We start from the raw sequence: 21,327 nt of genomic DNA, 5'->3' as shown, positions 1-21,327 counted from the left end.
ATTTCACAATGTACTGTCGGAATCTCCTCTGAAATGTGTCTTTGTCCCCAGACGTCCACTGTCTCACATAAAGACAAACATATAACTACACAACAGAAGAAAACATTCTACACAAACAGATCAAATTGCGTAGAACTTTTAAAAACAAGGTTTTGTGTAATTCCTTTAACTTTCAGTGTCTCCACCTCAAACTATGATTTAATGATTTGACAAAAATAATTGTTGCTGCTCCTTTCATCTCTGCCATTTTATTTTATGTTTTAATACTTTAAACATTAACACACCTTTCCATCTGATCATCAGACTCCTACAACAACACCAGAGGCTTTAACTCATGTTTCTTATTTTATTTTTGTGCTTTTCTTTTAGCCATAACTTTTAATGAAATAAAATTATATAATTTGCTGTCTTTGATTTTAAATGACATTGTTTTGATTCGCTTCTTCTCTCTGATGTTTTGTGTGTTCGTGTTTTTGTTTGTCCTCATTGTGAGGCGCTTAGTAACGGCTGTTTTAAAAATACTTGATATCTGTTCTACGATTGTAGCACATATTTTTATATTTGTGGATTATTACTTATATTATTATTATTATACTGTATATTTGTTTGGTAATAGGACGTCCTTGAGAAAGAGAGATTGCTCTCGGTGGCTTTTCCTGGTACAAATAAAGGTTTGAACGATTGAATGAAGACACTCATTTCAATTCATTACATCCAGAGGTTTTTTTACATCTGAACTTAATTGCCCCCGATCATAAATATCAGTCTCTTAAAATATGCTTCATTTTGATCAAAATCAATGAATCAACGAAAATGCTGAAAAAACTTCTGATTTTTAAATTATAAAGACATTACTGAATCCACACTAAAATGTAAGAGTTGAAAACATAACTCTGAATGCTTATTGGCATTAAACACACAAAATCTGACACATTTATCTGCACGTGTGTAATTTGCTGCAGATTGATTGAATTTAGACAAACATCAAAAACTCTGCAACGTGCAATTTTTACTTCAGGTCCATTGTTTTCTCACTGAAACTAAATAAGAGTCTAATTTCTGCTGTTTCTGTCTTTAAAGGAAAAAGACACTTGGCTCCTTCAAAACAGGAACCTTCCCTCCTCCGTCGTGCTAAGAGAAGAAAGAAAGTCTCACGACAGATGAAATGGAACCAGACCTTCCTGCTCTGTCTCCACTTACTTCACCTCACACGTTTAACACTTCAACAAATTGAGGAAGCTCAGGATCAGCGGCGCGGCTCAGGACAACGTGTCCCAGCTGCAGCCAGCAGGAGGACGCCCTGGACACGTTCTGCAGAAAGGCTCCATCAGATTCTACCTGCAGAGAGAGAGACACCAGGCCGCAGCTCTTTCTGCTGTTTAGACGTTATCTTTATATGTAAATAACAGAGTATAGAGGACAGAGGGGGGGGCACGGGGGGGCACTGGCTCTGGCTCCCGACTCATGGTGAGAGACGCTTCTCAAATAACATAGTGGACTCGAGGAGACGTAAATGAAATTCTGAAAATACACTAAGACTGGAGTTGATAAGAAAACGTCTGGTTTCTAAAGCTCGGTGCCACGGAGGAAGTCCCTGCCAAGATTTTAGACTTTAACAGAATTTTAATTTACCGAAACTAAAAAGCAGCACAAATGAACAATGAGGAGTGGAGGTCAGCAGTGTTAATGAAATCAGGGCATGCATGACGGAGACGTCAAGTCAGATTCATTGACTGTCTATGAGAGTTGAGCCAAAGTCACAGCAGAGTAAAAAAAAACGTGCGAGAGATAAAACGCAGTAAACGACACAGATAAGATAAAAGTTAACAAGATAAAGGATTTCACTCGTCAAGGCCAAACAGCCTCCTCATTAAGTTACACTTGAATTCTCCAGATGTGGATTGCACGCACGCTAACACTCGAAATGGGCCTCATCAAGATCGTGAATTCTTCTCAAATCATAAAAATGTTGAGCAACGCCTTATATCAAACATTTTTAAGAAAATTAGGAAAACAAAATTCTGGATCTGCAGCAAATTTCACTGAGTCCCTCCCTGATCCAAACCACAGCCTCCCACCAGGGTCCAGGGAATCGGTCCAGTAGTTTTTACACAATCCTGCAAACTAACAAACAAACTAACAAACTAACTAACAAACAAACTAACAAACAAACTAACAAACTAACTAACAAACAAATGTAGATAATAACAGAACTTCCTCAGATGTAATAATGTAATAATAACAGAATCAGGCTGAGTTAAAAAAAAAGAGGAAAAATGTGACATTAAAAACCACTTGAATTAAATCAAGCTGCTCCAGATTTCTTAAATATCATACCTCTAAATAAGCCTTTTTTTTATCGAGACTCGTTAATTATTCTCTGGGAAATTGGTGAACATTTTAAACAAGGTTAGAACAAATTCCCGGAGCTGCACCGAGATCAAAGAGTTCGTTCTTTTCCCGTGTCTCACTTGTTTTTGCACGATCGTGCTGACAAACACACATAAACATAAACTCCAGCCTGGAGGTAATTATGGATAATGTGGCTGGTCCGGGTCGTAGAGGCAGTGACAGAGACAGCCCACTCCTGTGTGGTGTGAAGACGAGACCGAGCGATGAAGGACCTGGAGGCTGAATACAGGAGCTCAGTGAGAGGCTGCCACATTTAGAGCTTTGTAAACAAAAAGTCCAATTTGGAAATCGATTCTGTACTTAACTGGAAGCCATTGCAGAGTTAGAAGTCGAGCAGCCACATTTTGGATCCTTAGCGACAGGGTGAGGGTGCGTTAGATTGTCTCATGTGCAGAGAGTTGAAGGTGATCAAGCCGGGAGGAGATAAAAACACAGATGACCAACATGACTTGAATTAAGTTCGTTGTATTTGTGCCGAGGCAGCGATTGCATGCGGGGAATAACAGCAGCCAGGAGAGAGAGAGAGAGAGAGAGAGAGAGAGAGAGAGAGAGAGAGAGAGGATTCACGGTCCAGCATTTTTCATCTGGGAAGTGAAGCTCATCAGCAGACGGTTCCCTGCAGCGAGAGGCGGTGAACAAATACACACACACACACACACACACACACACACACACACACACACACACACACACACACACACACACACAGATCAGTCCGGTCTGGCTGAGCTGTTCTCCAAACATCCAAATGATAGGTTAACAGGTCTGGAGTCAGCCACATCAAACCTGTTCGACCTGTTATTGTTTCCAGTGCTTCGGGGCCTCAGAGGCTTTTAATGAATCATTTACTGAAGGCTCTTAACAAACAAAAAAGGCTCTTATAAATGTTCTTAAACACTGAAGGTACTTCTACCTTTAATACTTGAGGTAGAAAAGATAACATGAGTGCAAGTTCAGGCAGAGAACGTGGTACCTTTATTCTTAGTTGAGAAGTTTTTCCTCGGACGGACGAACGGATGTGTTGCGGGTGGAAATCAAAGGAGAGGAGTCGTCGTTCTCAAGTTGAAGTTAAGCAAGTTTATTCAGAGTTCACAGGTCAGGAAAACGCGGTGTCCAGCAATTGAACATGCATGGGTCTCTAGTTCTACGCAGGAGGCTGCACAGGAAGAAAGACGCTTAAACAGAGTGCGCACATAGATTATATCCTCTTGGAATATCGGGTGATGACGATGTCGTACGTGCACTCCGTTGTCGTGGTTACCAGAGGTGATAATGTTGCTGTATCAGTGCAGCTGCGTTAGTGTGCTGTCTGGGGGAGAGATTGTGGGCCAAGGTCTACTCACTGTCTCTGTGTGAACTGAATCAGGGAGCTGGGATGTGTGATATAAAGTGTTGACTATGAGTATGGTTTAAGGAATATATGTGGTGTATCAATGTGAGTATGTATTATGTGTTTGGTGTATGTCAATATGTGTATGTGTTATGTGTTTGGAGTTTGGTGTATGTCAATAAATCCCCCTTTCCACACCTGATAGGTGTGGACATCACAGGGAAGGCAAAGGGCAGGAAAAGGGGAATTATACAAAAATGAAACGTCAACTTATAGCTGTGATATAAGAATCACAGCTACTAAAACCAAAAACGAGTAAACTAACAATTGCATTTATAAAATTGTCAAAACCTAGCTGTGATTAAAAGAATCACAACAATCAATCAAAAATTCAAAACTGACAATTATAGATAAAGAATTGTCTAAACATAGCTGTGATTAAAAGAATCACAGCAATCATATCTTTATTTAATTAAAACACATGCATGATACTGTGGGTTTAGAGAGAAAATGTAACACAAAAAGCAAAATCAACCTCTGACACTGTGGACTCTGTTAAATGCTCAAAAATGAATAGGAAAATATATAACATAAGGAAAAAGTTAAAACTCCGGCGTCGGTTCACAGGTCCCGCCGAGAGGATCTTTATCAGTGTGTGAGAGGGGGTGTGGTGTAGCTCTGAGAGGTTGCTAGCACTTCAGGCTGTATCAGTTATAGTGTGCCCCAAGTTCTGTGTGCTTGCTTGGGGAACTGGAGCGCTTAATGCCAAAACATAGCTGTGATTAAAAGAATCACAGCCAGCAAAACAAAATTAATAAAAGTCAATAAAACAGCTTTTCAACAACCAAAGAGAAGAGCTGGATTTCCCTTCTCATCAAACCTGAGCATTGCAGTACAGATCAGCTGTTATTGAACTTTCACTGGGCTCATTTCATCGGAGCAGCAACTTCACCAGACTAAAAACAAAAAACATTGTTATCTCATTCTCACAAGGCCACAGTCGCGGATGAAACTTTTGTATGGGTGTAAGTGGCTTAAATATAATACAAACAGAGAAAGAGAAGGAAAAACTTTGCACATAAACTATACTTAGAGATGGGCTTTAAAAGGACACCTTAATTTAATGTAGTGAATCACTCATCCTTGAATTTATATTACGAATCCAATTAGTAACTTGTGGAGTATTAAAATGGTCTTTACTATTAGCCCTGTTGTGTCAGGTTAAAATAAAATAAGATATTAAATGATCTGATTTTATGTAGAAATTTGGAGGCCTAAACCGTTTCTCCTTTCCTCTAATGGATTGGATATATTTGAAAAATCTGAAACAACAAATTGCTACCAAACAGTGTAATTTTAACAATTTCTTTGGGAATTCTTTACTTCTGAATGAAGCAAATAAAAACAAACAGACATACAATCATACAACCACGTCTCTTTGTGATGTTTAACGCCAGTGGTAAGCTGTAAGGCTTCTGGCCCTCCCCCTTTTCATCCTGTGCTGTGCACGTCTTAATATTGGGAGTAATTTTACGACCAGAAGACGCACAGGACTCCATGGCAGTCCAGGAGTAACACAGGCACAACTTATACCCTCTCCATTTTTCAAATTAGTTCTTATTTCAGCCAATGGGCGGGAAGTTGAAGGTGCTGGGGTACAATGTGTCAGGTGGTGCCAAGGAGCGCCTGATTTACCTTTGACCTGGGCCGAGTGTGAAGTAATTTCCTTCACCTCGTACGGTCCAGTCCACCTGGGTTCTGGCCACTTACTTTTGTGAACCTTAACTCTTACCCAGTCACCAACTTTTACCTTTGGTCCTGCAGCTTCCTCCGGATCAGTCGCCAGGGCCCTGGAGACCTGATTGGAGAGAGCTACAGTAACAGCAGTTAAAACCTTCATATAACTTGACATTTCAATGTACATCCAGGGGTGGCACGTGACCTCCATCCCTGGGTGGACCAGGCATAACTCTGCCTGTCAACAGTTCATGTGGCGACAGGTGTGTCTTACCGCCTGGGGACGACCTCATTGTCATCAACACCAATGGCAGGGCTTCAACCCATGTCATTTTAGTGTCTGCACAAACCTTCGCAATTTTGGCTTTCAACGTTTGATTGGCTCTTTCTACAAGGCCTTGTGACTGTGGATGATACACTGAGCCAAACTTGTGGTGAATGCCCAAGGCAGCCTCTACCTCTCTTAGGTGTGTGTTGTTAAAGTGTGTGCCATTGTCTGAGCGGATGAACCGTGGAACCCCCGTAACGGGGGATCAAGTCCTTCTGCTGCCACTTGATCACTGACTTTGCATCCTCCCGTCTGGGGGGGATGGCTTCAACCCATCTAGAAAACCTACATACCATTACCAACATGTATCTCATTCCCTGCACTCTCCCGTCTGCACCCATGTCTGTATAGTCTATACTGATGTCTTGGAAACAGGCGGCAGGAACGGGATATGAACCTATGGGTGTTTGGAAAGGTCTTCTAGGATTGGGGTTCCCACAAATGGAACATTCGTCACAATATAACTTGGAGATGCTCTCGAGATGTGGATGCCGCCATAGGGCTGAAATTCTCTGGAAGGTTCTGAGTTTTCCTTCATGGGTGAGGCCATGTGCTTCCTTGAGCAACATGGCACAAAGTTCTGCCGAGGCAACGATGCGTCCATTATGGGACCTCCAGAGGCCTTCTTTAGACTTCAAGGCCCCCTTTTGTCTCCATGTGGACCATTCATACGGTCCAGCTTTTTCCTGAATTTGGATGAGCGTGTCTTCAGTGAGTTCCGTGAACTGAGCTGGGCTGGGGGATGCCATGACCATCTGAGGCGGCGTGTAACCTCCTGCCTCCTTGGCAGCTTGGTCAGCTGCATTATTTCCAGCACTGATTCTGGTTTGGTTGGTGTCGTGTCCTTTGCACTTCATGACAGCCAGGCATCTGGGCAACAGAACTGCACTCAGGAGGCGTCTCATTGGAACTTGATGTCTGATCGGTTGATCACCGGTAGTCAGGAAGCCTCGTCTCATCCAGGACGGGCCATCAAGCTGAACGGCACCATGTGCGTATGCAGAGTCAGTGTAGACATTTACAATTTGCCCTTGCCCCAACTCTAGGGCTCTTGTGAGGGCTGTGACTTCAGCTAACTGAGCTGAAGCTGGCTGGGGAATGATTCCAGCTTCCAAGGTGGTGTGACTTCCATCTGGGTGTTGCTGCACTACAGCATAGGCAGCCACATTGCCATCTTCTCCTTTGTAGCAGCAACCGTCCGTGTACAGCCAGGCATCAGCATTCAGAATGGGATCTGCACTCAGTTCTGGTCTGAGCTTGTTTTCCTTGATCGCAAGTTCTCCACACACATGGGGTGTTCCACTTGTAATGTTGGTCGCCATGTTGTTGATGCTTGGAACAAAGGTTATGTGTGACTGAGTGCACTGGACCTGAAGTTTGGTCTTCCGGGCTGCACTGAAGTAGAACTCTTTGCTCTGGAGGAAAGCGGCAACTCCATGCTGGGTGTGAATCTGAGTTGGATGTCCCATGACGACATGGCTGGTTTTGTCAATGGCTTTCGCTACAGCTGCAACGTATCGGGCACACGAACTTTGTCCTGTCTCGACCGTGTCGAGTTTGGAGGAATGGTAGATGAGGACACATCGGTCTGTTGAACGCCTTTGGAATAATACTGCATTCACAACACCACCCATCTCTGCAACATCAAGATGAAATGGCTTGGTGTAGTCTGGTGTGGCCAGTGCAGGACAAACCGTGATGCCTTGGTATGGGCAAGTGTTCTGGGAGTGTGGTTTCCGTGGTGGCAGGGATGTTGAACTTCCACATGTCTTCAGTGGCGGCCTTGAGAACTTCTGGGTCTGTAGTGGCAATCCAGGTCAAACCTTGTGCTCTCCTCATCATGGGGCCTAGACTGCGAGCTTCATGGCCAAATCCCACAGTTAGTGTTACATGTGGAGCAGACTCTGTGAGCTGGCACCATTCTTCAGCAAAGTCATCCAGTTTAACCTCTGCAGCCACTCCTTCTTTGCCACACACTATACTTGAACATGTGATCTTGGGTTGTAGATGAGCCATGTTCTCGTCCCAGTCTTCCTCATATTGTTCATCAGGGTTCGAGGTGACATTAAGAGTGCAGTGTATGTGTGAGAGGGGAGTTTTGTATGGGTGTAAGGCATAGATTTTAGGTTTGTATGTATTGAACAGGAACTGGATGCGTGGTGTTGAGGGGCCAGTGGGCATCAATCTGAGCCAAAACACTTCGTGATCCGGTGGTTGGGGTATTTCTCCAGTGAATAGGATACGAATTGGATGCTGTCTTGTGGTTTCTGGGACTTCAGAGGAGATTTGGACCCCCTTTTCATCGAGATAAATCTTCAACTTGAGTTTGCACATCAAGTCACGTCCTAATAAGTTGGCCGGGCATGTTGGGGCAGAGAGGAATGCATGAGAAACTGTGTGGCTTCCCAGCGTCACACGGAGGGGTTGGGTGAAGGACTGTCTAATTGGGGACCCCGTAACTCCCACCACCATAGTGGAGTTTTCTGAAAGTGGCTGTGTGGTCCGCAGACAGGAGTATGTTGCTCCAGTGTCTGCCAGCATGAGATGAGGGACACCATCGATGTCACACGACACAAGTGGTTCGGTGTTGAGTCCAAAGTGTCGCATCAGTCCCCCTTCTGGTGGCGGGCATCCTCATTCGTTCCTCCACTCCCTCAGGGGGGTCTGGGTGGCTGGGTCCACATCATATGGGACTGGGTAAGGCATGTTGGCTTGTCTCTGAGGGGGTGGTTGGTAAGGTGGTTGGTAAGGTGGTTCTCTGGGTTGGTCACAGCCTTGACCACGTGGGGGCCCCATTTGCTGGGGTTCCAGCCTGCAGTTTCTGGCTATATGCCCTGGTCCTCCACAGTTATAGCAGAAATACGTGGTGTTTCCTGTGCCATGTCCTCTGCCTCTTGGTGCCCAACCTCCTCTTCCTCCTGGTGCCCAACCTCCTCTTCCTCCTTGGGGTTGGTGCTGATACGGGCCTTGTGGTTGCTGATACTGGCCATACTGCTGCTGTTGTTGTGGGCCATAGTAGAGGGGAGGAACCTGCATCAGGGGCTGAGGCGTAGGGAGAGGCTGTTGTGGTGAGCCATAATGTAGAGGAGGAGTCTGCAACTGTGGCTGAGGCGTAGGGAGAGGCTGTATCGCTGTCATCTGCTTAACCACCAGGTCCGCTACTTCTTCAGCCGTGGGAGGTTTCACTATTTTGGCAGCTGCTGCTGTTTTCCTCTCAGCCTTGGTGCCTTCATGTTCGGAGACCTGAGCCACCATGAGCCTTCTCTGCAGCACTTTCATCTCATCATCATATTTGTCTTGGGCTTCAGTGTGCTTGTTCATGTGGTGAGTGACTTGAGCCTGCCACTCAGTTCCAACCATTTCGTCCAGGCCCACGCAATCCTCCAGCTTAGTCTGAACTGATGGTGGAAGTCCTTGAATGGTAGCTGTTCTCCACATGGAGATGGTAAGGTCGGAAGAGTCATGGGGTCCAAGGTAGGCCTTCCTCCAGGCCGCCTGTGTTTGTCTAATGAACTCTGCAGGGGACATCTTCCCATCCCACTTACAGGCCTTCAGAGCACCTTTGTTTAGTGGGGTTGGGTACTTGCGCCTCAGGGCGGTCCACAGGGGGTTCCGGTAGGGGTTGAAGGACGCATGGTTGGGGACCAATGCAGTGATTCCTCCTTCCTGAAGCAGCTTAGCCGCACGATGTGGATCTGTGCAGCGAGCTAACACCGGGCGGAGGTCCCCAGCGGCCAGGTTGTTCCCCATGGTGAGGGTTTCAAACGCCTCAATCCAGGGAGTGGCTCCTGACGTGAGAGGGGGCAATCCTTCAATTAGGCCAGTCATATCAGCAAATCCCCATGGGTGGAAGTCACACATGCCGGGTGACTGTCCAGGTGCCTGTCTCAAGGGGAGCGAGTATGCAGGCCTCTCCTCCTGTCTTGCTTCTTCCCTCTTCTGGGCCTCCCTCATCCTTTCATGATGCCCTCTCGTCCTCATAGGTGTGGCACTGCCATGTAAGATGCCGTTAATTACGTGGACTCCCTCTTTTTCCTCCCCCTTTTCGCCTTCCTCTTCTGAGTGGCCCGACCTATACTGGTGCTTGTCCCAATCTTGTGTTTCTTTCTCCCACTCGTCATCTGAGTGATGGAAAACCGGCGCCCAACGTGGGGCTAGACAGGTCCCATCGTTCTGAGGGCAGCAGGGTGCGTGTCATGGAGGGATGTTGTTTTGACCTTGTCCAGGTGTACCCCTTTCCCCATGGAGTGTGGTCTCCAAGGCTGGACCTCCTCTCTCTGATCCTCCCTTCAAATGCGTGGGCAGAGGCCGGCCCTCCTTTTGCCCCATCTGGTGACGGTGAGCGATGCATTTTCACCGATCCACTGGCGGAGCACGATGGTGTCTCTCTTCTGCTTCTGTGACCCTCGTGCCCTCCATCTTGGTCTCCTTCAGTTGTCCCCGCAGCAGTCATTGCAGCCATTTCCTCTCTCAGCAGTCTGATTTCACTTTGGACTGTTTCCACTGTTCCTGTAAGGATCTGTGTTGCCTCCGAAAGTGAATCATCTTTCACCGTAAGTTGTCCTCCTGTCAATTGCATGACTCCATGAAGCACTCCTCCCTCTACTACGCGCACTGGCGCCATCGTGTAGGCACTTGGTGGAAGTTCAGTTGGAGCCCTCTTTGTCTCCCTCTTCTGGGGAGACAGAGGTATTACACCTGTGTTGACACCGTAAGGAGGGGGCATTTGGGGATATAGGGATGGCACAGCGGCCGGGGTTGGCACTGCAAGGGCGTTGGCTGTTTCCTGCAGTTGCTTCTTGTCCCCACTGGGAGTTTTGACATTCACTCCCAAGCCATCAGTCCCTTCTCCGAATTTCGGCATACCGAACACAACCCGCAAGCAAACATCCAGAGCCTGTGAGCCTATCTCCAATTCCAATTTAGCCATTTTAGTTTTAACATGGTGGTTGGTGAACAGAGTGCATTTAGCTGCTTTCTCTGCTGATTCCGCCTCGTCCACTGCTAAGAGCAGTGCGGCTCTCATACTTCCAATCACCTTCCGGGTTGGGGCTATGTTCCCTGGCAATATCCACCCTTTATTCCGCCACCCGATCAAAATCTTGCTCCACACTTCCTCCCTACTCTTCCACTCCTTAGGAGCGGTCATATTTCTCACTTGTGCGGTCACATATTCCCCAAAATCCTCCATTTTTTTTTTTTTTTCCAGTCAGTCTATGAAATTGTGTGTGTGTTGCTCCGTCAGTGAGAGGGGATGTGTGTGCGCTTTGCAATCAGTGTGTAGGAATGCTAACACACGGGCAGAGACCGCAAAAGGGCTGCTCCTCAGAAGTCTCCCCCACAGTCACTTTTTCTAATTATAATATTTGATAGTCCAATTGTTAGGCCCTTCCATTCCCTTTTTTGCGAGATTTGGAGGGCCTGTGAGTTAAATCCGTAGCGACATGCCCACACACAAACCCGTTAAGGTGCTCTGTTTTACAGTGTGTGTCGTCACGCCAACCCCCACATCAACCACCGTCGTGGAGCTATTTTACAACATGGGTCTGGCTGAATTTTAACTCCTTTTTTTTTTTCTCTCAGCTACTCTTACACCAACTCATTTAGTCATATTTTACAGTGTAAGCTGCCGGTATCTCTTTCTCTCAGCTACTCTTACACCAACTCATTTAGTCATATTTTACAGTGTAAGCTGCCGGTATCTCTTTATTAAATATAAAACCACAATTGCTAAATACACAGCGTTTTCAGACCTTTGCAATTACTATTCTAAATTTAGCATAGGCAACTTGTACTCACCCTCAGTACTACTGATCAAAAATTTAGTTTTATTTCCTATCACGACAATATGCAGATTTCAATTAAATAGGCTCTGCTTACCTTTTAATAGTACAGCGCTGTTTTGATCAGGTTCCCGAGGAGAGACAAGCCACGCAGGGCGGTTCTTTCCCGTCCGAGAGACGACCTCTTCCCCGACTGGTTGTTTTTCCACTCCGCTCTTTTCAATCGTCTGAAACCATCCTCTGCTACCATTTGTTGCGGGTGGAAATCAAAGGAGAGGAGTCGTCGTTCTCAAGTTGAAATTAAGCAAGTTTATTCAGAGGTCACAGGTCAGGAAAACGCAGTGTCCAGCAATTGAACATGCATGGGTCTCTAGTTCTACGCAGGAGGCTGCACAGGAAGAAAGACGCTTAAACAGAGTGCGCACATAGATTATATCCTCTTGGAATATCGCGTGATGAAGATGTCGTACGTGCACTCCGTTGTCGTGGTTACCAGAGGTGATAATGTTGCTGTATCAGTGCAGCTGCGTTAGTGTGCTGTCTGGGGGAGAGATTGTGGGCCAAGGTCTACTCACTGTCTCTGTGTGAACTGAATCAGGGAGCTGGGATGTGTGATATAAAGTGTTGACTATGAGTATGGTTTAAGGAATATATGTGGTGTATCAATGTGAGTATGTGTTATGTGTTTGGTGTTTGGTGTATGTCAATAGATGGATGGATGACAGATGGATGAATGGATGAATGGATGAATGGATGAATGGATGGATTGATGGATTGATCCAGCCCCTGATGGATCACAAATCACAAACAGTAGGCATCCAGAACAAGAACAAAACCATTAATTGTTCCAGCAGAGAACTTGAGCAGTGAACCGAGCAAACAAAGCCTGAAGCTGCTGGAGAAAAACCAAAAATGATTCATCTGAACTTTCAAAGGAAAACAGGCGAAGCAGCTTTGACAGAAGGAGGCTCGGCTCTCGGTGGCTCTCTGCCAGTCGCTGCTCTGCGGGTGAGAGGCTGCTTTCAGCTGCAGAGCACCTGAGGCCGTCCAGTCCAAACCATTACAGCACTGGGGCCGCATGTGGAGCCCCTGGCCGAGTCCCTGCTCAGATATGTGGGCCTGGTCCTCACACCGGGTCTCCACAGGACCGCGTCCGGCCGACGTGGCTTCACCTCGTGGACGAGAACATGTAGCAGGTCCATGAAGTGAATCTCCAAGTCAACCCTAACCGTCCTCACATGGTCGCTGTGGACGAGGGCGTGGACACCGATGAGACCCCAGAACGCCTGCAGGGGGAGGGGGGGGGGGGGGGGGGGGGGGGGGGGAGCCCACTAATTGTTCAGTGCAGAGTTGAAGATGAGACGATTTTCAACTTTTCAGCAACTACAGGCCTATAACACACTGATGTAAATTAAAAAATGATCACAAAATGACTGCAATTCATTTCTTGGGGGGGGGGCAGTCTTTTAAAACGTAGGCATGCTTTCATGTTGCATTTATAAATGGCACAAGTGCTTTTAATAGATTATTCTACGTCAAGCTCGTGTCAGATCCTCCTGAAGAATGTTCCAGCTACGTCAGCAGCGTCAACAAGTGTTTTGGTTTTGGAGAGAAGAGCCCGAGGATCTGAGGAGCTGTTCTGCTTCATCTACATGAAAGTATCTCTGACCCGCTGCCTTGTGGAAACTCAGTTTGGAAAACTCACAGGTCACCAGAGTGAAGCTTTTTAAAAAAGAGGTGTAATAAGCTCTTTGTTGCGTCTCAATCACTTTTAGATTAGTTGAAGCTGATTCATTGTGTTTTGTTTTGACCAGAGACAAAAGCAGGTTCGAGAGAATCAGAACATTTCAGTCAAACATCACTTGGCTTAAAGTAAAAAAAATATACATTTCTGCAGCATCATAAATCGGAGATGGAGAATCCTGCTCCAACCAGACTCTGCTTATCCCTGCTGAGTCTCTTCATCTTTGTTTGGAAGGTGAGGAATCCCCCCCTGCCTCTTCATACACGCTGAACTAATTATTTGTTAATTTAACCATGTAGAACCTCTCCTGTTTTTAAGAGCAGAATAATTTATGTCCACTTGTGGAACCGAGATTAGAGTCACGCAGGGTAGAGCGGCCCCAGATGTCCGATGTGAGACGTGACACAGACGTAAAAACTTCTGTCCGGCTGATTTATTCTTCTGCAGTGGATTTAAACAAATCTGTGAGAAGGAGACTCGGCCGTGAGCGTTATCCAGACACGACCTCTGACCTCTTCACAAGTGGACCGTTGGATCCCTAGGTGGGTATTATGGAGGAGCAGGTGACCTCTCTTAACATGTGACATCACGGGAAGCACTGCCACTAAACATTTTGACTTTTACAGTTTTGTTAGGAAACACAATGCTGGTTCTACAGGTTTTACAGCTGCACTAAAGGGTGATTCTGCCCCGGGAGCAGCTCAGCTCGTCGTTGGTGGTTTGACTCACTGACGACTCGGCTCTCATCAGCCTGACTGGCTTTCAGGAGAAGGTGGTGGAGACCAAAACCGGAGCTACAGGGAGAATTAGATTTAGAATCATGACCCAGACACTGTGAGGGCTGATCACACCTGGGAGGTCTGCTCCTGTTTGGATGTCACACTTTAAGACCTATGAGACAAATCGTGGTTGTGAACCGGGGCTATACACGTTCAGTTTGATCGACTGAGTTATTGATTGATTTTCCAAATGTTGGCCTAAAATAAGCCGTTTAGAAATACTGCTTGTCAACCAAAGGAATCCAAATTCTAAACTGATGACGAGAAGCTCTGTTAGTGTGCAGCACAACCTGCTGTTTGTATGTTGTTGTATGTTTTTGTCAATTGTCTGCTGATGTTGTTGCTTGTTTATTGGTGAGGCCACAGGAGGGGGATAATAAAGTTTATGTTCTATTCTAATACTAATACAGATGTTGCTGAATATCTGCTTAATGTAAATAAAGGAAACTTAAAATGTGAAAAGAAAGAAATGTGGTTTTAATGTGTTTTCTTTGAAGATGTGTGTGGATGACAGAGGCTGGTTGGTGGGGGGGGGGGTTCAGGACTTGAGTCTGGAGGAGCAGAGTGGAGCAGGGCCGGCGAGCGGAGGAGCTGGTGGAGTCCTGGACTGCTTAACCTGAGGAGACATAAAGTAAATAGGTGTAAAATAGGTGATAAAGCAACTAAAACATATGTATGCAGGTGATGATTAAAGCATGTAAAGACCCACTTGTTTACGATGAGAATGAGCTACGTCCACGTGTGGCACCAGGGTCAGTGGCCGGCAGAGTGTATCCACCCCAGATGTCCGTGACAGGAATAAGAGCTTCTGTCGGGCTGATTCATTCTCCTGCAGTCGACCCGTAAATCTACCAAACGGCTCCGGTCGTTTAAATCTCTCTCTCTCTCTCTCTCTCTCTCTCTCTCTCTCTCTCTCTCTCTCGGATTATTCTCATGGTTTTTCAACGTGCTAAAAAAGTTTTAAAAGTTTGCAGTAAATTAAAAAGTGGTGAAAATTGACGTATTCTGGAGTATTTGGAAATGGGCGTGGCAAAATGGCTAAACAGCGCCACCTACGCAAAAGCCCCTCATTTAGCATTCACTGATCCTCACGAAAATGAGTGTGATGGCCGCACAGCAACCACACACTGACACTCCGAAACATGGTGGTAACTTCTTGATTTCTAATTTGCTTAGTTGTTTGTTTTTGCACACGCACCCACTTCATATATAAAATAACTGGACACATTTTGATTTCATACAACATACTTTTATTTGTTAAATATTTTCTTTCTGTGATAATTAATTACGTTTTCTTTGAGTTACCAGTTCCTGGGGGGTTGTCCAGGCCAGGCCCAGCTGCAGCAGACCACCTTAAATGGCTTTGAGTCCTAATTGGACTGCACCATGTCTGTTGCCATCATGGGGAAGGACCTTGTTGCCTTATCTCTATTTGTAATTGTTAAATCTTTAATTATTGCTTGATATTTATATTTAATTAATTTTCCTTAGTTAATATTATATGGTCTAATACGGGGATGTTATGTTGTGGCGGTAGTTTGTTTTCAACGTTAGCATGTCTATGTGTATCCCCCTCTTTGTTTTGAGTGGCTTGACCAGCCACCATATATGTTCCCATCTCTCAGTTGAGGGGGGCCTTTTTGTTGTGATGCTGTCAACTGGTCGCCAGCTGCTGCTTGAGGATAATTTGCCTTTTTACCGGTTGTGAGATTTTCTTCTTACTTCTTGTTAATGGAAACTGAATTAAAAAACAAGTTTTCGTTCAAAGAAACTCTGTGGCTCTCTGGTCTTCCTGCCCGGTCCCTCACAATGAGGATAGTTGTGTATCATGACTAGATGCACAAAAAAGCCTCAAGGAGCATTATGAAAAACGCAACAGGAAGCTCGCCATTTTAGATTTAGTGGCCATTTTGGCCATGTTCCTTATTTTTACCTTGATGTACTTGTCGTAGAGCTTTCATCAGATCAACTTAAAATTTAGTTCAGTGTCATCACAACAAGATTTTGTCACACCATGTGTCCTTTGGCTAATCCTTCGCCAAAGGACACGATGTTGTCATAACTCCACTGTGCATTGTCCTATCACTACCAAACTTCAGTCACCTGATCAGAGTCCAAGCCTGAACAGCTCTATGTGTCAATATTTCCTCAGTGTCATAGCGCCACCTACTGATTCGCCATGAAACAGGAAGTACTTTTTTAATCCACTTTGCATTATCTAACCAGCTCCGAACTAACAACCTATGATCACAATCCTGATCTGAACAGCTCCATATATTAATATTAGTTCAGGGTCATAGTGCCACCTACTGATCAGTGTGAAAATGAAGTTGTGGAAACATTGTTCAATTGACACAAAATTGCTCACGCTACATCAGAGCGGCTACTTGAACAGATCTATATGTCTGTGTGTAATAATAGTGATGGCGCCACCAGGTCGGTAATCAATTCATGTTCATTTCAACAATCACTAAAAAGTTATGAATAAATAAACAGAGATATCGGATCAAGACTAGAGGAGAGAGCATCATTAATTACCAATGTCATTACGTTGGCTGTGTTTCAGGAATTATTACCAGTTTGTCTTATGATGAACTGGTTTAAAGTAAATATATATATTTGCGTGGTCCCAGATGTTCTAAAATTCTTCTATGTTTAGGACTTCCGTTGCCGTGTGAGTAGATTTAACATCAAGTTGTTTGTGGAAACTCGACAAACGCAGTGTGAGGTTTGAACAGAGGTTCTATCTGATCCCCCTGCTGGTTTGTGTTATTAGTTTGTTTACAAGATTACGCAAAAACTACACAACAGATTAATATGAAACCTGGTGGAGGGATTTCTGAGTCAGGAAGATACAAATGCAAGGTTTTTTATTCTCTTACTTTAACATTGTAAGATGGGGTTCTCAGATATTCATTCATTTATGAATCTTGATTTAAAAAGTAAGGCATAGGCGATTTTAAGAATAAAATAAAAATTTAATTTTGACAATGAATTTAAATGTTTCAGTTGATATTAATGGGACTAACCGTTAATAATACAAATTTTCTTTTTTCTTTGGTTTTCCCCTAGCATCCCACAGATGAAACAATATGTGATATGATTCAGTGATTTGTGGTGATTGAATTGAGAAGGAAACACCTTCTATTCCATCTTGACCATTAATTTCATACAGCTTACATGCTGTTAGCATATCACAGAACAAGCTTAAAGTGTGTGTGTGTGTGTGTGTGTGTGTGTGTGTGTGTGTGTGTGTGTGTGTGTGTGTTGTGTGTGTGTGTGTGTGTGTGTGTGTGTTTGTGTGTGTGTGTGTGCGCTTTACAGGCTCATTGTCAGGTGTTTCCCAGCAGTGAGAGTCTCTGTCATCACTGTCCAAACACCTTCTCTCCCTTATTATATTATTAGGGGCCGAGCACAGAATGGTGAAAGGCCCTATTGAAATTGTAAGGATTATTATTATTATTATTATTATTATTATTATTATTATTATTATTATTATTATTATTATTAAAGTGAATTGGCTTTTTGAGGGCTTTAACATGCTGAACTTCTTACCAAACTTTGCAGAAAATTAGGAAGTGGTGAAAATGTATGTATTCTGGAGTAATTTGAAATGGGTGTGGCAAAATGGCTCAACAGCGTGTATCGTGACCTGAAAATAAGTCTCTAGGAGCAATAAGAAAACATTTAGATAAAGCTGACTTGACTTTTATGACGTAAACTATAAACTTTTACAGTCCCCTCTCACGCTGCAGCAGGTGAGTGACAGTAAACTTCGAGTAAAGTCCATCGGCTGTGGGCCTGAAGAACCCAGGAGACCATGAAGTCTTCACACCTTTGGAACCAAATGTTTTCTCCACCTCCAGTTTCCACCTCTCGAGAGCATCTGACATTATTCTGCACTTTATTCATCTGGTGAGATTAGAAGCCTTTCTGTGATTTAGAGCGTTTTATGATACACTTTGAATCATCATGTAAAGAATGTGTTGGATCACGATTGAGAACTTCCAGTCCCTCTCTCCGCATGGGTCCGTGTTCCCAGCGGAGAGAACACAGATCGACTTGGACGAGCCAGTTGGACGCTTCTTTCTCACCGATGTGTGTCGAGCTCAATTCATCACGAGCTGCTGGCGTCACACGGTGTGTTCCTCGGAAACGACCTTCAGGCCTGTTACCTTCACAAATGTCCTCCTCCGAGACGGAAACTTTTTCTCCGACAGATAAAAAAAAACGCTTTGTGCTTTCCTGAAGATTAATATTTCACTTTCACTCGTTTGAGGCCGACACAGCTGCTTGGCGGGAGGTTGGTGCACTTATTTTTTTTGCACGTGGAAGTGAAACCAGCGTCTCCTCACACACTTCCAACGCTGACGTGAGAGCTGGCACCAGGAGACGCTGGTGCAGCCGAACGCTCTGACATTCAAAGAGCTGGTTTCACGGTGAAGAGACAACAGGACAACAGGACAACTGGACAACTGGACAACAGGACAACAGGACAACAGAGAAACAACACGGGGCTCGAGCGGCTGTTTGGTCCAACGGGTTGTCCCTCACTGGAATCAAATGACACCGCAAGGAATGTTGGACTGAAGCCCGTCAATATGAGGAATGTTCTTGTTTGTACAATATCACATGACAATTATTCAGTGTAGCTGTAGAGAGACTGTAACTGACACGTTTTATAGTCGTATAAAGCTGTTTTTCTCTGTTCAAACAACACAGATGCAGGAACCATCAGTTCCAGCAACATACCTGTGGTGGTTTCATACCAGAGCAAAGGTTTTTAACAGTGATCGTGGTCATTTTGACTTAATTAATGCATCTTTGAGAGAGTTCACATGAACACTGTCCTCACTCACACATTCATCATAGTCAAGTTTGACCTCTCAGGTTGTGTTGTTGTGATTTTAGAACAATAGTCCATAAGGATTAAAACCAAAGCTTGCTCACGCTGCTCCTCAGCCCAGTCAGACCAGTCAGACCAGTCCGGCTATTGTCAAAGAAGGAGAAGTTTGTTTTCATGATGCTGCCTCGACCTTTTGTATCGCTCCTTGTGCACAAATGTGAAAAGATCCGAGGTGCAGAGTTCGGGGAATGGACGTGAGACTGTGGCTCAATTGAAAAAACAGCATAATGACGGCTGAAGCTAAAACAAAAGTCTCTTTAGCGTCTCATGTTATCTTTGTTGAGACGTTTCACTGACAACGAGAAATGTCAACCTGCTGGTCCGGCTCCAGAAGAGCAATCTGAGGAGATCATATTCCTCACAATAAATACGAGTGAATAAGTAAATTGACCCTGATTTGTTTGTTTTAGATTTTTCAGTCTTGAGCTCAGTGTTTGAAAGAGCAGAGTTTCCCTCAGAGGCTTCACGGCTGAAAGCATTTCAATATCACGGAGACTCATCTGAAAACATCTGTAAAATGTAAAGTGTAAAAAACAAGATTCGTAATCCTGATGTTGTTGCCGTGTTTGTTTTCTCACTCCAGAGGATTTTCAGATCCTAACTCAACATAATCACTGCACCTATTTGTTATAAACGGAAACATGTGCTGCTTAACAACACTGGACACAAACACACACACACACACACACAGTGCAGCTGTTACGAGGATCTGGAACCTGGTGATGGAACATTTTATTTATTCTGAGAATGATCAACTCTGTCTCTGCTGATTGAGTCCAACTAGCAAACAGATCAATCACCATGCAGACATGGATACACCCAATAATCATGGAATGTGTGTGTGTGTGTGTGTGTGTGTGTGTGTGTGTGTGTGTGTGTGTGTGTGAGAGTGGGAAACGATCCTGCGTTTCAACCTGACTTTTATTCCGTGTGATTAAACTGTGTGTTGTCTTTGATGTATTTTGGATGTAATATTCCAAAAGAGCCCATTTAAATACGTTTCAACCTCATGAGCTGAACGTTCCCTTTTTGTCTACGTTTGCCAACTTCAACCTTCAGAAGTTTTAATTTCAGATCCAGAGATCAAAGCAGTAAATGTAGTCGGACGGTTAATTCTGCGGAACTCTAACGTGTCTGAGACGTGAATGAGAAGCAGTAACGTGAAAGTTCACAGCAGCTTTGACCGTGACGTTAATTCTATGTAAAGACGTGTTTTGCTGCTGAGCTTTTTCAAATGTTAAATTATTTTAATATCTCATTTACTGCGGCGCATCGAGAAAAATATTTTCCAGATTCCAGCGGCCCACCAGAGTCCAGATGAGGATCTCAGACCTGCACTGACCGTCCAGATGTTTTCCTGAAATCAGAATTAGAATCAGAATCAGAATTCTTTTTATTGCCAAGTATGATTGCACATACAGGAAATTGCCTTGGTGTCGTTCGCTGGGGCACTGAACATAAAACAACAATATAAAAACAACAATATAAAAACAACAATATAAAAGCAACAAAATAAAAACAATAAAACAACAATAAAACATCAAATGTGAGAAAAGCAAACATCCGAGTCAGATGCCAGCGGACGTTCATGTCTGGCTCCTCGTTAAATATCCAGAAAAACGTCCGAGTGAGGTCGGGGGGGGGGGGGGGGGTTGATGAGGTTTGACCGACGTGAAACTGGACTTACACAAATCTCAGGACGAGAAGTCATAGACGTAGAAGATGCTGAAGAAATAAATGCATCCAAATCAAGATAGATATTTAAACTTCACACATTCTTTTCATTCGGTTGTATTCTATTATTTTCCACTACTTTTGAATTGTTTTAAATTTGTATACGTAGGTTTAACAGCACATTCAAATCAGTGAAATAAGCCAAATTGAAACCTGTAACATTTACAGAGGATCAGGGAGTGCTGAGTGATGATCTCGTTTTCTGTCTGTTCTCAATTTGACCAAAAATCTTCATAAATACGTAACATTCCATGAGGAGCATTCACTGTGGAGCATTTCTTTCATTCTCGTGTTTTAACCGTTTCACCCTTTCACCTCGTTTAGCCTTTTCTTCCCTAAACGTTTTAAAAGTAAATATTTCACTCAAATGATATTAACTAATATTAAATTAAAATCAGGAATAGATTCCAGAGAAATCGACGTCTCGACTTAACAACACCACGATAAAAAAAAGCTGCCAGGGAGAAAAGAGAAAACACACATATTGATTTAGACATACACGTGTAATATATGATATATTTTTCATTGGGTTTTATTGCTTTGATTCTTTCATGTCGGACTTTCTTCGACCCAC

The sequence above is a fragment of the Pleuronectes platessa genome, chromosome 2 (genome assembly GCF_947347685.1).
Source record: "Pleuronectes platessa chromosome 2, fPlePla1.1, whole genome shotgun sequence".
Classification (NCBI taxonomy): domain Eukaryota; kingdom Metazoa; phylum Chordata; class Actinopteri; order Pleuronectiformes; family Pleuronectidae; genus Pleuronectes; species Pleuronectes platessa.
This window is presented reverse-complemented; position numbering follows the sequence as displayed.